Source organism: Papaver somniferum, chromosome 6 (genome assembly GCF_003573695.1).
Source record: "Papaver somniferum cultivar HN1 chromosome 6, ASM357369v1, whole genome shotgun sequence".
Classification (NCBI taxonomy): domain Eukaryota; kingdom Viridiplantae; phylum Streptophyta; class Magnoliopsida; order Ranunculales; family Papaveraceae; genus Papaver; species Papaver somniferum.
Window position 1 is genome coordinate 174,807,195 of NC_039363.1, and position 12,760 is coordinate 174,819,954.

Below are 12,760 nucleotides of genomic sequence, written 5' to 3' on the forward strand. Positions count from 1 at the left end.
AAGGAGTTTTTTCATGAAATTAGAGAAATAATAATAATAAAATAATAAAGAACCGTGGGTGTGGGGCCGGTTGGGACCAAGGCATGGCCGGTTAGGACCAAGGCATGGCCGGTTGGCCAATGGTTACGCCCCACACTCCTTTCCTTAATTTTATATTATTTTTATGGATTTATGGAAGTACCATGAAACCGAGGAGTTTCCTCAAGACGAATAAGATTTGATAAAATGAGAGAATTTTCATAAATCATGGAAAATAATAAAATGCATTTAAAATATAAAACTGGCGTGGGATTGACCACGACACGGTCGGTCACTCGTGTGTCCGTGCTCCCAGCACCCTGGTTAATATTTTTAATTATTTATTATTTTCTTCCCTATTTTGCATAGGTTCATCGTTTCGTTGTATTTTGAAATACTCGTTCGTGCGGTGACTGTTAGTGTACCGTCGTTGAATACACTTTCACCATTTGAATCAGGGCTTACTTAGAGGTAGCTCAGACGCCCGGTTGTTGATTATTTATTACTAATTGTGGAATTCAGTGGAGAATGATTCATAAAACTGAGTAATAAGATGTCTATTATTAATTCATAGGATCAGTTGAGGATTCGACTACGAATTCAGAATAATAAAGTGAGCATTACCATTCCATGGGATCGTAGATTCGACCATAGAATCGGAGTAATTAAGGTTTATCTATTACCATTGATGAGACCAGTTGTGGATTCGATCATGAAATCGGAGTAATGAGATAATATAGTTATTGTTATTCTATGAGATCAAGTTGTGGATTCGATCATAGAATCAGAACAATTGTTATTGTCATTCCATGGGACCAGTCGTGGATTCGACCATGGAATAGGAGCGATTGTAATTAGGAATAATTAACTTTGTGGCTCTATACTAGCAGAGCAAGCTGTCTAGGAGCATTAATTATCCCGATATGAGCTTGTAGGTAAATCATATCCTTTATATAGTCAGGGTAAACTCGTTGTTTATTCCTGAAGACGTTATCGCTCTATACTAGCAGAGCAAGCTGTCTAGGAGCCGTCCATCAGGTGATGCTATATAGAAATAATCACTGAAAGTATTAAGTATTCCTGAGATATGCCGTTGTCCGGTCGTGAGACTACATATCCACATGTACTCTGAGAGAAAGTACTCTCCGTTGAGAATTCGATGAGAAAGTCGTGTCTCAATACTCACGTCTGATTGCTGAATCAGAGCTTCATATAATTATGAGTTTATAATTTTAGCCTTTGTCGAAAATCCACCATCTGAAATGTGTTAATATGATGGTTCATATTCTATGCACAAAAGTGTGAAATCTTTGGATCACCAATACATCTGTGTTAATTTGATGATTTAGTTTCTTTGTTCCCAATGGCTGGGCATAAGAGTGAAATTTCTTTACATCCAACAGTTGAGCGCAAAAAACTTGATTGAATTTCACATTCAAGTTGTTGCTAGATCCACAGCTTAATTTTGGACCTTTGGCAACGCTTTTGATCTTGAATCTTAAATGACCATGATTTAGCCTATGTATATTACATCATTTCAGTTTCATAATTTCAGTATTACTAACTTTTGAAATGACATTTTAATTTCAGAATTTTATTTTGTTTTTCTGAAATATCAAGTTCAGAAAAATATTTGGAAGGGTCTTTGCATTGTAAGTGTACTCAATTGTTATGCACCCTGAGTTTTACGGGAGGTTATCAAATTCCACAGGATATTACCATATCCATATAAACAAAGTAACTGGACCGACTTGAATGGTAAAAGTCTCAAAGAAGTTGATAATTCTAGGCCTTGTAGCAACGTTGCACTTAATGGTGAGGCACTGAATTAGCGATACGAGAAGTCAATTTTTTCTTAAAGGGAAAGGTTAGATTTTTTAAGGGGAAAAAAGTAGAATAAGGATAAATGAGACCAGAAAACTCCTAGCACAGGACCTAACTACAAACTAATGTAGTTTCCCAATTACAAATCATCTTATTGAAGTTAATTGTTGGAAAACAATTTTGGACTCTACCATATTGAAAAACAAGTCTTTCACCTTAACATTTGTGGTATGTGCATCTCTTGCTATTTTGTTTTTCATAACTCATGAGTTCCTTTCAGAATAAAGCGCCGAAATAATAACAGAAGGTAATATTGGCCAAATCTTGCTCCCCAACTTATTCCCTTTGTTGCCAGACCAACTTCTGGAATAATTGTTATTTGAGATCCTATTTGTGCGTCCAAGACAATCCATAATGATCTATGAAATAGTCTCATATAGTTCTTGCAAAGACACAATGTAAGAATTTATTATCTACCTTAATTAGCCTTTGTAGTGGTGCATAGGCTGCAATTAGTCTCATCAATTTCGCTACCCCTTTTGAGAAAGTTATTATCCTTTGTTGGAGATGCATTTTGCATCAGTGACCATGGAAATACCTACATTTTGGGAGGCACATACTTCTCCCGTATACTTCTATGGCGAAAGTTGCAGCTAGATTCTTGTTGCTTTAAAAGCCGTTAGTGATAAGAAGTTCAAAATTGATAATACTAGTGTTGTTTACGCCTTGAATACATATTTATTGTCTAATTGGGATTTCCTTGTTCCAGGCCCATAAGAGCATCGACCGTATTTAACTAAAAGGCATCAGGAGCTTTTAGGTCATATACAAGGAAATTTTTTTTCCTTATATTGCTAAAGACATTGATTGCTAGTGAGAGTGTGAGGCACCAAAATGGGGCTAGGGTTCTTGAAATGGGTTTGAACTATATCTTTGTAATCTTGTTTGGTGTACATAGTGAAATCATTTCGTCATGGTCTTCTCAAGTGAATGTATATCTGAAAATACGAGGGTACCCAAATACACTAACCCACCACATAATGTTCAAAGTTTGTACTAACATGGAATTATGTTTCCAAATCTAAACCTGGCATGTTTCTTTAAACTCAAATTCTAGATTCCATCTACATGATAATCACATCATGAGCATTGCGGCATGTCAGATAGGCATGGTCGAGCCCCTAGCCTACACCGCATATCTCATAAAGTACCTTAGCCCAAACATGGCTAAGGTCATGGAATAGTCATTGTGGCTTACAACTCTTTGGCTAATAAAATGGGCTACTAGCTCGGAGGAAATCATCTCAAAAATAATTGACCAAGTCCATAACGCAATTTTTCAAAATATGCCATGTGCCATATCCGCTATTGCATCGCATCATAAGCCGTGGTACCATGCCATGTGCTATTCACGGCCTTGGAATCTTAGGCCAAGGTCGTAGCACCTACTCGTGCGACATTCCCGGCCTTGGAAACTTAGGCCAAGCTCGTAGCACCTAGTCGTGCGACATTCCCGTCCTTGGCAGCTTAGGCCAAGGCCGTAGCATCTAGCCGCGCGTCATTACCGGCCTTGGAAGCTTAATCCAATGTCATGGCACCATGCCATGTGCCATTCTCGGTCATCACATCTTAGGACAAGGATATGGCACTATGTCATGCGCCATTCTCGGCCATCTTATACCGCAACAATGCACAATTGCGCCCTAAACATATGGCATACCAATGGCTACGATTTAGCCTATGAAAGATGAGATCTATGATTCATCAAAAAAACCTAAGAAATATCAAAAAATACATCACATGGGTGGATTCTTCATGGGGTATTGGTCTTGTGGTCTACGACAACATGCGGCATGCCAACACCCCATGTGAAAAGTTGGAGTTGTGGTGACAGTTGTAAACGGTTGGAGAGATCGTGGATTCGTGAGAAAAGGAGTTTCCAAAAACTTCCCTAGTTTATCTCACATGATACCCATATTCTTCATCTCTCCACAACCTCACTACCTCCACTACTTACGAGATTGGCATTGTGTATTCTAAACTAATATAGATAGGTCACTTAGCCTATTCAGAAAACAGAACAAGCTTTCATATCCAAAAGCTTTGTATTCTTCCTAGTTTTTAATACCCAACGCACACACAATTCAATACAATTGCCGAATTCTTAAACTTTTCTTCTTCCCTTCCCTAATATCAACCCATCTTCCTCTCCATCGTGACCGAAGCAGGACGGAACGGCTGCTATTGTGGTTTAGGTATGTCCTGTTCGATATTGATATTCGAACCTAAAAAGAAAGTACCACAGTGGTGCATTTGTTTTACCTAGAAGAAAGTTTTAGGTACTAACAGTAGTATATACTTGCTAAACGAGTACTTGTATACTGTATAGTAACTACAATGAAAATCTTTTTGGACGTACAAATTATAGACAAATCTAGCTAGAAGAGCAGAACGTTGTTTCTCAGAAAACATGGGAGTTGCAAAAGGTAATGCATATCTATAGAATATTTTTTAAAAGAAATCTTGTTTAGATCCATTAGCTTATTATTACCATTTTATGTACTTAGTAATGGTTATTATGTAGTCTTATTAATGTTGTAAGTTGTAAATATTAGGACCTGGAGCAGGGTTTTCTGGTACACTTGAAGAATTTATGAATCCGAGGTCAATTCAGAATTATGATTATGGTGTATAAACTATGTTTTTCTTTTCCTTATTGGTTATTCAAGATATTATGATGTTGTTATACCTTATCTCAAATCTATCTTGTTGAATGCCACTGAAAAATCTAATTGTATGCTATGTATAGTAAATTTTTTATATTCTTATTCTCTCCTATTTTTTAGTTATTATAATATATTTTTATATTATATAAGGGTTTCATTCAATTTCTTAAAATACATACTCGATCGCTTTCTGAAAAATAGGCTTGTTTGGATTGCACATAAATTAAGAAACTAATCATATTAGCTACTTTTTCGTATCTTTTTCTAATTTATCCTTTGTCTCATTCACTTGATATTAGAGAAAAATGGGAGAGAGAAGTGATCCCCTTTTTTGCGCTAAAAGAGAGAAGTGGTCATTCCGATGGTAGGTTAGTAAACTCATAGCATTTGACTTTCCATTAATGCAAACCAACCTGTTCTTTTAACATATCCAAATAAGGAAATCATCTGTATTTCTTGAAAACGGAGAGAGTAAAACTTATAAGAACCCCTCCTAAACATTTTTTTTAATTGATTCGGGTCCCACAAAACACAATCATATATATTATTTTATTCAAATTTGCTAGTTTACCATAGTGGGGAAATATATTTCCCATGCCACATCGCATGGCAAATAGAAAAATTTGTTATATGTCGTAGGAACCGGCCTTACGAGTGATTCCAAACTCAAGTTCAAACAAGGACTTGAAACCCATGTCAACTTAAATTAGGAACTAAATCAAAACTCCATGCGCCAAGTGGTTAGGTAAAAAAGTGTGAAACCGGTGGATCATCGGTAAGGATGTGTTAATATGATGGTTCATATTCTATGCACAAAAGTGTGAAATCGTTGGATCACTAATACAGATGTGTTAATTAGATGATTTAGGTTCTCTGTGCCCAATGGCTGGGCATAAGAGTGAAATTTCTTTGCATTCAACAGTTGAGCGCAAAAAACTTGATTGAATTTCATATTCAAGTTGTTGGTAGATCCACAGCTTAATTTTGGACCTTTGGCAACGCTTTTGAGCTTGAATCTTGAATGACCATGATTTAGCTTATGTATATTACATCATTTCAGTTTCATAATTTCAGTATTACTAACTTTTGAAATGACATTTTTATTTCAGAATTTTATTTTGTTTTTCTGAAATATCAAGTTCAGAAAAATAGTTGGAAGGGTCTTTGCATTGTAAGTGTACTCAATTGTTATGCAGCCTGAGTTTTACGGGAGGTTATCAAATTCCACAGGATCTTACCATATCCATATAAAAAAAGTAACTGTACCGACTTCAATGGTAAAACTCTCATGGAAGTTGATAATTCTCGGCCTTGTAGCAACGTTGCACTTAATGGTGAGGCACTGAATTAGCGATACGAGAAGTCAATTTTTTCTTAAAGGAAAAGGTTAGATATTTTAAGGGAAAAAAAGTAGAATAAGGATAACTGAGACCAGAAAACTCCTAGCCCAGGACGTATCTACAAACTAATGCAGTTTCCCAATTACAAATCATCTTATTGAAGTTAATTGTTGGAAAACAATTTTGGACTCTACCATATTGAAAAACAAGTCTTTTCACCTCAACATTTGTGGTATGTGCATCTCTTGATATTTTGTTTTTCATAACTCATGAGTTCCTTTCAGAATAAAGCACTGAAATAATAACAGAAGGTAATATTGGCCAAATCTTGCTCCCCAACTTCTTCCCTTTGTTGCCAGACCAATTCTCGAGTAATTGTTATTTGAGATCTTGTTTGTGCGTCCAAGACACTCCATAATGATCTATGAAATAGTCTCATATAGTTCTTGCAAAGACACAATGTAAGAATTTATTATCTTCCTTAATTAGCCTTTGTAGTGGTGCATAGGCTGCAATTAGTCTCATCAATTTCGCTACCCCTTTTGAGCAAGTTATTATCCTTTGTTGGAGCTACATTTTGCATCAGTGACCATGGAAATACCTACATCTTGGGAGGCACATACTTCTCCTGTATACTTCTATAGTGAAAGTTGCAGCTAGATTCTTGTTGCTTTAAAATCCGTTAGTGATAAGAAGTTCAAAATTGATAATACTAGTGTTGTTTACGCCTTGAATACAGATTTATTGTCTAATTGAGCTTTCCTTGTTCCAGGCCCATAAGAGCATCGACCTTATGTAACTAAAAGGCATCAAGAGCTTTTAGGTCATATACAAGGAAATTTGTTTTCCTTATATTGCGAGAAACATTGATTGCTAGTGAGAGTATGAGGCACCAAAATGGAGCTAGGGTTCTTGAAAGGGGTTTGAACTATATCTTTTTAATCTTGTTTGGTGTACATAGTGAAATCATTTCGTCGTCGTCTTCTCAAATGAATATATATTTGAAAAGACGAGGGTACCCAAATACACTAACCCACCACATAATGTTCAAAGTTTGTACTAAAATGGCATTATGTTTCCAAAGCTAAACCTGTCATGTTTCTTTAAACTCAAATTCTAGATTCCAGCTACATGATAATCACATCATGAGCATTGTGGCATGTTAGATAGGCATGGTCGATCCCCTGGCCTACACCGCATATCTCATAAAGTACCTTATCCCAAACATGGCTAAGGTCATGGAATAGTCATTGTGGCTTACAGCTCTTTAGCTAAGAAAATGGGCTAATAGCTCGGAATAAATCATCTCAAAAATAATTGACTAAGTCCATAACGCAATTTTGCAAAATATTCCATGTGCCATATCCGTTATCGCATCGCATCATAAGCCGTGGTACCATGCCATGCGCTATTCACGTCCTTGGAATCTTAGGCCAAGGTCGTAGCACCTAGTCGTGCGACATTCCCGGCCTTGGAAACTTAGGACAAGGTCGTAGCACCTAGTCGTGCAACATTCCCGGCCTTGGAAGCTTAGTCCAAAGCCGTAGCACCTAGCCGCGCATCATTACCGGCCTTGGAAGCTTAATCCAAGGCCATGGCACCATGCCATGTGCCATTCTCGGTCATCACATCTTAGGACAAGGCTATGGCACTATGTTGTGCGCCATTCTCGGCCATCTTATACCGCAACAAGGCACGATTGCGCCCTAAACACATGGCATACCAATGGCTACGATTTAGCCTAAGAAAGATGATATCTTTGATTCATCAAAAACACCTAAGAAATATCAAAAAATACATCACATGAGGGTATTATTCATGGGGTATTGGTCTTGTGGTCTACGACAACATGCAGCGTGCCAACACCCCATGTGAAAAGTTGGAGTAGTGGTGACAGTTGGAAACGGTTGGAGAGATCGTGGATTCGTGAGAAAAGGAGTTTCCAAAAACTTCCCTAGTTTATCTCACATGATACCCATATTCTCCATCTCTCCACAACCTCACTACCTCCACTACTCACGAGATTGGCATTGTGTATTCTAAACTAATATAGATAGGTCACTTAGCCTATTCAGAAAACAGAACAAGCTTTCATATCCAAAAGCTTTGTATTCTTCCTAGTTTTTAATACCCAACGTACACACAATTCAATACCATTGCCAATTTCTTAAAATTTTCTGCTTCCGTTCCCTAATATCAACCCATCTTCCTCTCCATCGTGACCGAAGAAGGACGGAACGGATGCTATTGTGGTTTAGGCATGTCCTGTTCGATTTTGATATTCGAACCTAAAAAGAAAGTACCACAGCGGTGCATTTTTTTTACCTAGAAGTAAGTTTTAGGTACTAATAGTAGTATATACTTGCTAAACGAGTACTTGTATATTGTATAGTAACTACAATGAAAATCTTTTTGGACGTACAAATTAGAGACAAATCTAGCTAGAAGAGCAGAACGTTGTTTCTCAGAAAACATGGGAGTTGCAAAAGGTAATGCATATATATAGAAGGTTTTTTGAAAGAAATCTTGTTTAGATCCATTAGCTTATTATTACCATTTTATGTACTTAGTAATGGTTATTATGTAGTCTTATTAATGTTGTAAGTTGTAAATATCAGGACCTGGAGCAGGGTTTTCTGGTACAATTGAAGAATTTATGAATCCGAGGTCAATTCTGAATTATGATTATGGTGTATAAACTCTGTTTTTCTTTTCCTTATTGGTTATTCAAGATATTATGATGTTGTTATACCTTATCTCAAAGCTATCTTGTTGAATGCCACAGAAAAATCTAATTGTATGTTATGTGCTAAATCTATCTCAAATTTATCTTATTGGTATAGTCGAATCTTTCTGAATATGGTTTTCTGGTTTTACTCTAGTTTATATCTACTTTCTCAGGTTTATATTTTAATTATGTGTTTGAGTGGACCATTCAGAAGTATTGGCTATCTGTAATTGAAATGACGAATTTCTGTAATTATTTTATTTTTTCTGTCACACTATGTCTAATGTTTTACTTATTTTGCTCTTGTTTTAGGCTCCCCTAGCATGCCCAAGCGCCGGAATGCCTTCACATATTGCCAATATGGACAAACCGTCAGGTTATACCGTCCCCCTCTGCATATTATTTTAACTCTTATATTAGTTTTCTTATGAATAGTTCTTAATTGACACTCTTGCTTTTGCTTCATTATGGGTTTATTTGTTATACCCCGATGTTTTCCATTTCTTGGTGATATTGGACCATATATAGATGAACATGATATGTCTTATGGCTTACATATGCTGAATTTTAATATTGGGTACGTGTTACTTTGAACCAGGCGGTGAAGAAGGAAAACAACTAGGTTGGTTTTCAACGGCCACTCGCGATATCCGTTGGAGAGTCTCATCCAAGGTGTTAATGCAGGAAGCCTGTCTAAGTAGTAATCTAGTAGCTAACAATTCAGCTGTGGTGAGTTATCTTGGTTCAGGCATGGTCTAAATTTAGCTCTTATTATGACTCATAATACTCTGTTTTTAGCATGTAAGCCACAAATCTGTTGAGATTATTGCCAGGTTATCATTAGTGGTTTTATGGAGTATTTTTACAGATCTTCTAAGTTCTACCCCACTAATGTGTTTTGTGATATTTCTCATTGTCGAGTGTAAATGTTTGCATCCGCAGTATCCCAACATTCGGAAGCCTCCATTGATTGGTATGTGCCAAAAAATTTAAATTCATACAAAGACCTTTTCTGTTGCTTGAGTTCTTTACATCTACAGTACAGGTATGTTATGATATATTAAGTCGGAGAATTCATTTCCATGATAAAGTTCAACAACTCACATGTGCCTAATCAAGTTAGATTGTGTTCAACCTTATACCTCAAAGTGTTGTGCAATACTTTTAGGTAATTGTGTCCCTACTTAAGCAAGAAAATTATCAATCAGGAACTAAATAAGCTTTCCATCTGCAGAATTAAATTTAAAGTTCTTACTTATTTTTATCAACTTTATTCTCGATGGGCTCACTTCTGCAAACTTGTTATTGTGGTAACCGATTATGATTTTTAAATTGCAGGATAATGAAGGTTTGTTACAGAAGAAAGCGTATAAAGTGCTCTTTCAGTAGTCTTGAGGAGGTTGTTATGGATTCTGCAAGTCTTGTGCTTCTCAGATTTAACTTCATTCTCCATTGGGTGAAGGATGGTAAAGCTTGAATCTGAGTGAGATAAATTAGAGGTTGAACTCATCTTGTCAAAAAACTTTTTGTTTGCCCTTGTTTAGGAGTTGGATCTGGTGTGTTGTTACTGAAGTTAAACAAGTTGACTCAGAAAAAATGTGTAATTTCTCTATTTGTCGCGTATTTTCTGTTCAATGAAATTATTTCCCATTTATATCTTGGGTTGAAAATTTGAATTTGATTTCAGGTGAAGAAATGAAATAACACTGTTTGTATAGGGTAAACTTGGGTTGAAAACTTAAATAAAAGATCATTGTTTTATCTATATATATAGTCTTCCAAAACCATGTCTTTAGATCTCAACTTTTGAAAACCTTGAGTTCTTTGTATTGGGTATAGATTACTGTTTAGAAAAACTTGAGAAGGATTGTTCACTAAAGATCACACATTTCATTGCATTTGTGATTTATAGATTACCCATTAGATCATATGGGAAAAGATCACAGACATGCAGTAGTAAGATCACAGTTTTTAAGAATGATCCATGGCTATTTTTGTTGCAGTGACTGCAATTGGTACTTGGTTGGATTATCAATCTTCAATTCTGAATTATCTAAACACTCTTTTCAAGTTGTCCGGCTCTAGGTCCTAAGATCAAATCACACCAAGACCAAAATACACAAGAAACACTTTTCTTAGAATAATAAATGGAATTGCATAAACATGAGTAACGTTCCCAGATTACATCCTTGAATATCTACAATCTTTAATTAACACTCTGTACACCTATCACTTAAGACACTGTTTTGGCCAATACTTTCTCTATATATTAGAGGTAAAAATGAAGCATCTGAAAATGTCAATCCATATTATATGGAAAAGTTATTCTGGGGAAGATGGTGCACATGACATAGTAGTATTATCTGGAGTTTCTGCATTGTGAATGTGTCTTAAAGAAGAAAAAAATGAGCTACATATGGTGAATGAACAAGGTTCAAAGAAAATTTTGTGACAAAGGAGTTTACACAAAGAGAAAAGATTGACAACAATGAAGTATTTTCCCCTGTTGTTAAACATAGTTTTATTGAATAAATTTTTACATGGGATAAAGAAATCTCCAATGCGGTGGTATAAACGTTTTGATACGTTTATGATTGCAAATGGCTATGAGAGGAGTAAGTATGACAATTATGAATATCATAGGACACTACAAGATGGAATATTTGTGTATTTTCTCTTGTATGTTGATGATATATATGTTCATAGCTTGCAAAGACATGCCAGGGAAATAGAAGTTGAAAGTGAAAATAAGTGGTGAGTATGAGATGAAAGACCTAGGTGCAGCGAAGAAGACATTGTGCATTGAGATTCGTAGAGCCAAGCTGGAGGAAATTTGTATTTGTCTCAGAAGGCTTACATTGAGAAGGTGTTGGAACGGTTAATTTGGTATGAAAGATGCAAAACTAGTAAGTACTTCTTTGGCAACGCGTTTTGTACTTTCTTCAAAGCTACCACCTCAAATTGCTGATAAGGCAGAATATATGTCTCGAGTTTTTTATGCAAATGCAGTTGGTAGCATAGTGTATGCTATGGGATTGCACAAGGCTAGATATGGTACAAGATGTAGTAAGTAGATACATGGGAAGTTTTGGGAAAGCTCATTGAAAGTTGGTTTGGTGTGACAAATATTATAGTGGTTCAACAAAAGTTGTGGGTTATGTTGATTATGATTATGCAGGTGGTCTTGATAGAAAAGGTCCTTGACATGTTATACTTTCATATTGTGTAACTTGATAGAAAAGGTCCTTGACATGTTATACTTTCATATTGTGTAGTACCCCCTCCGTCCCACTAATAAGTGACCTAGTTACTTTTAGATTTTGTCCCACCATTAAGTGACCTATATCACTAAACAAAGAGATATTTCTAAAATTATCCTTTTAATTGATTATAAGAAATATGCATAATTTGATAGTCATGTTTATATTCGTTACATAGGTGTTTTAAAATGCTTTTCAATGGTACGAAGTTTGCGAACATCCGTGGTGTAGTTTGAGAGATAAATCATTTCAAAATTTCACTATTTATTATCCATAATGGTATAATTGTAAAAATTGCTTAAAAATACTTTTCCCCTTGCTTGCCTTAAAAATTGTGCAAACTTGAACTAGGTCACTTAATAGTGGGACGGAGGGAGTAGTACTATCAGTTGGAGGTCGATTTTGAAAAGTATAGTTGTCTACAACTGAGGCATAATGCATGACAGCCTGATTGACAGGTTTGGTTGGTGATTTTGGTTTCAAGCAAGAGAGTGCAACTCAGTTCTCTGTCAAAGTGCCTTTCATTTGTCTAAGAACCAGATGTATCATGATAGGACAAAACACATTGGTGTCATGTATCATTTTATTAAGGGTGCAGTTGAAGAATATAACAATGACATATGTTCCTATAGCTGATAACCCTACAGATATGTTGCAAAAATCAGTTTCAAATATCAAGTTCAACAGTTGGTGTCGGCAAGAGTGCTAAGAACCCTTGAGGGGAGGAGCAAAGCGATGATGGAGAATTATAAATATACTCGATGGTATTCGAGTCAAGATGGAAATTTATTTTTTGTGCCTTATATATAGATTATTGTTTGGTCTTTCCTCGTTATAGGATCTTACGTCCATCGACCTTATGTG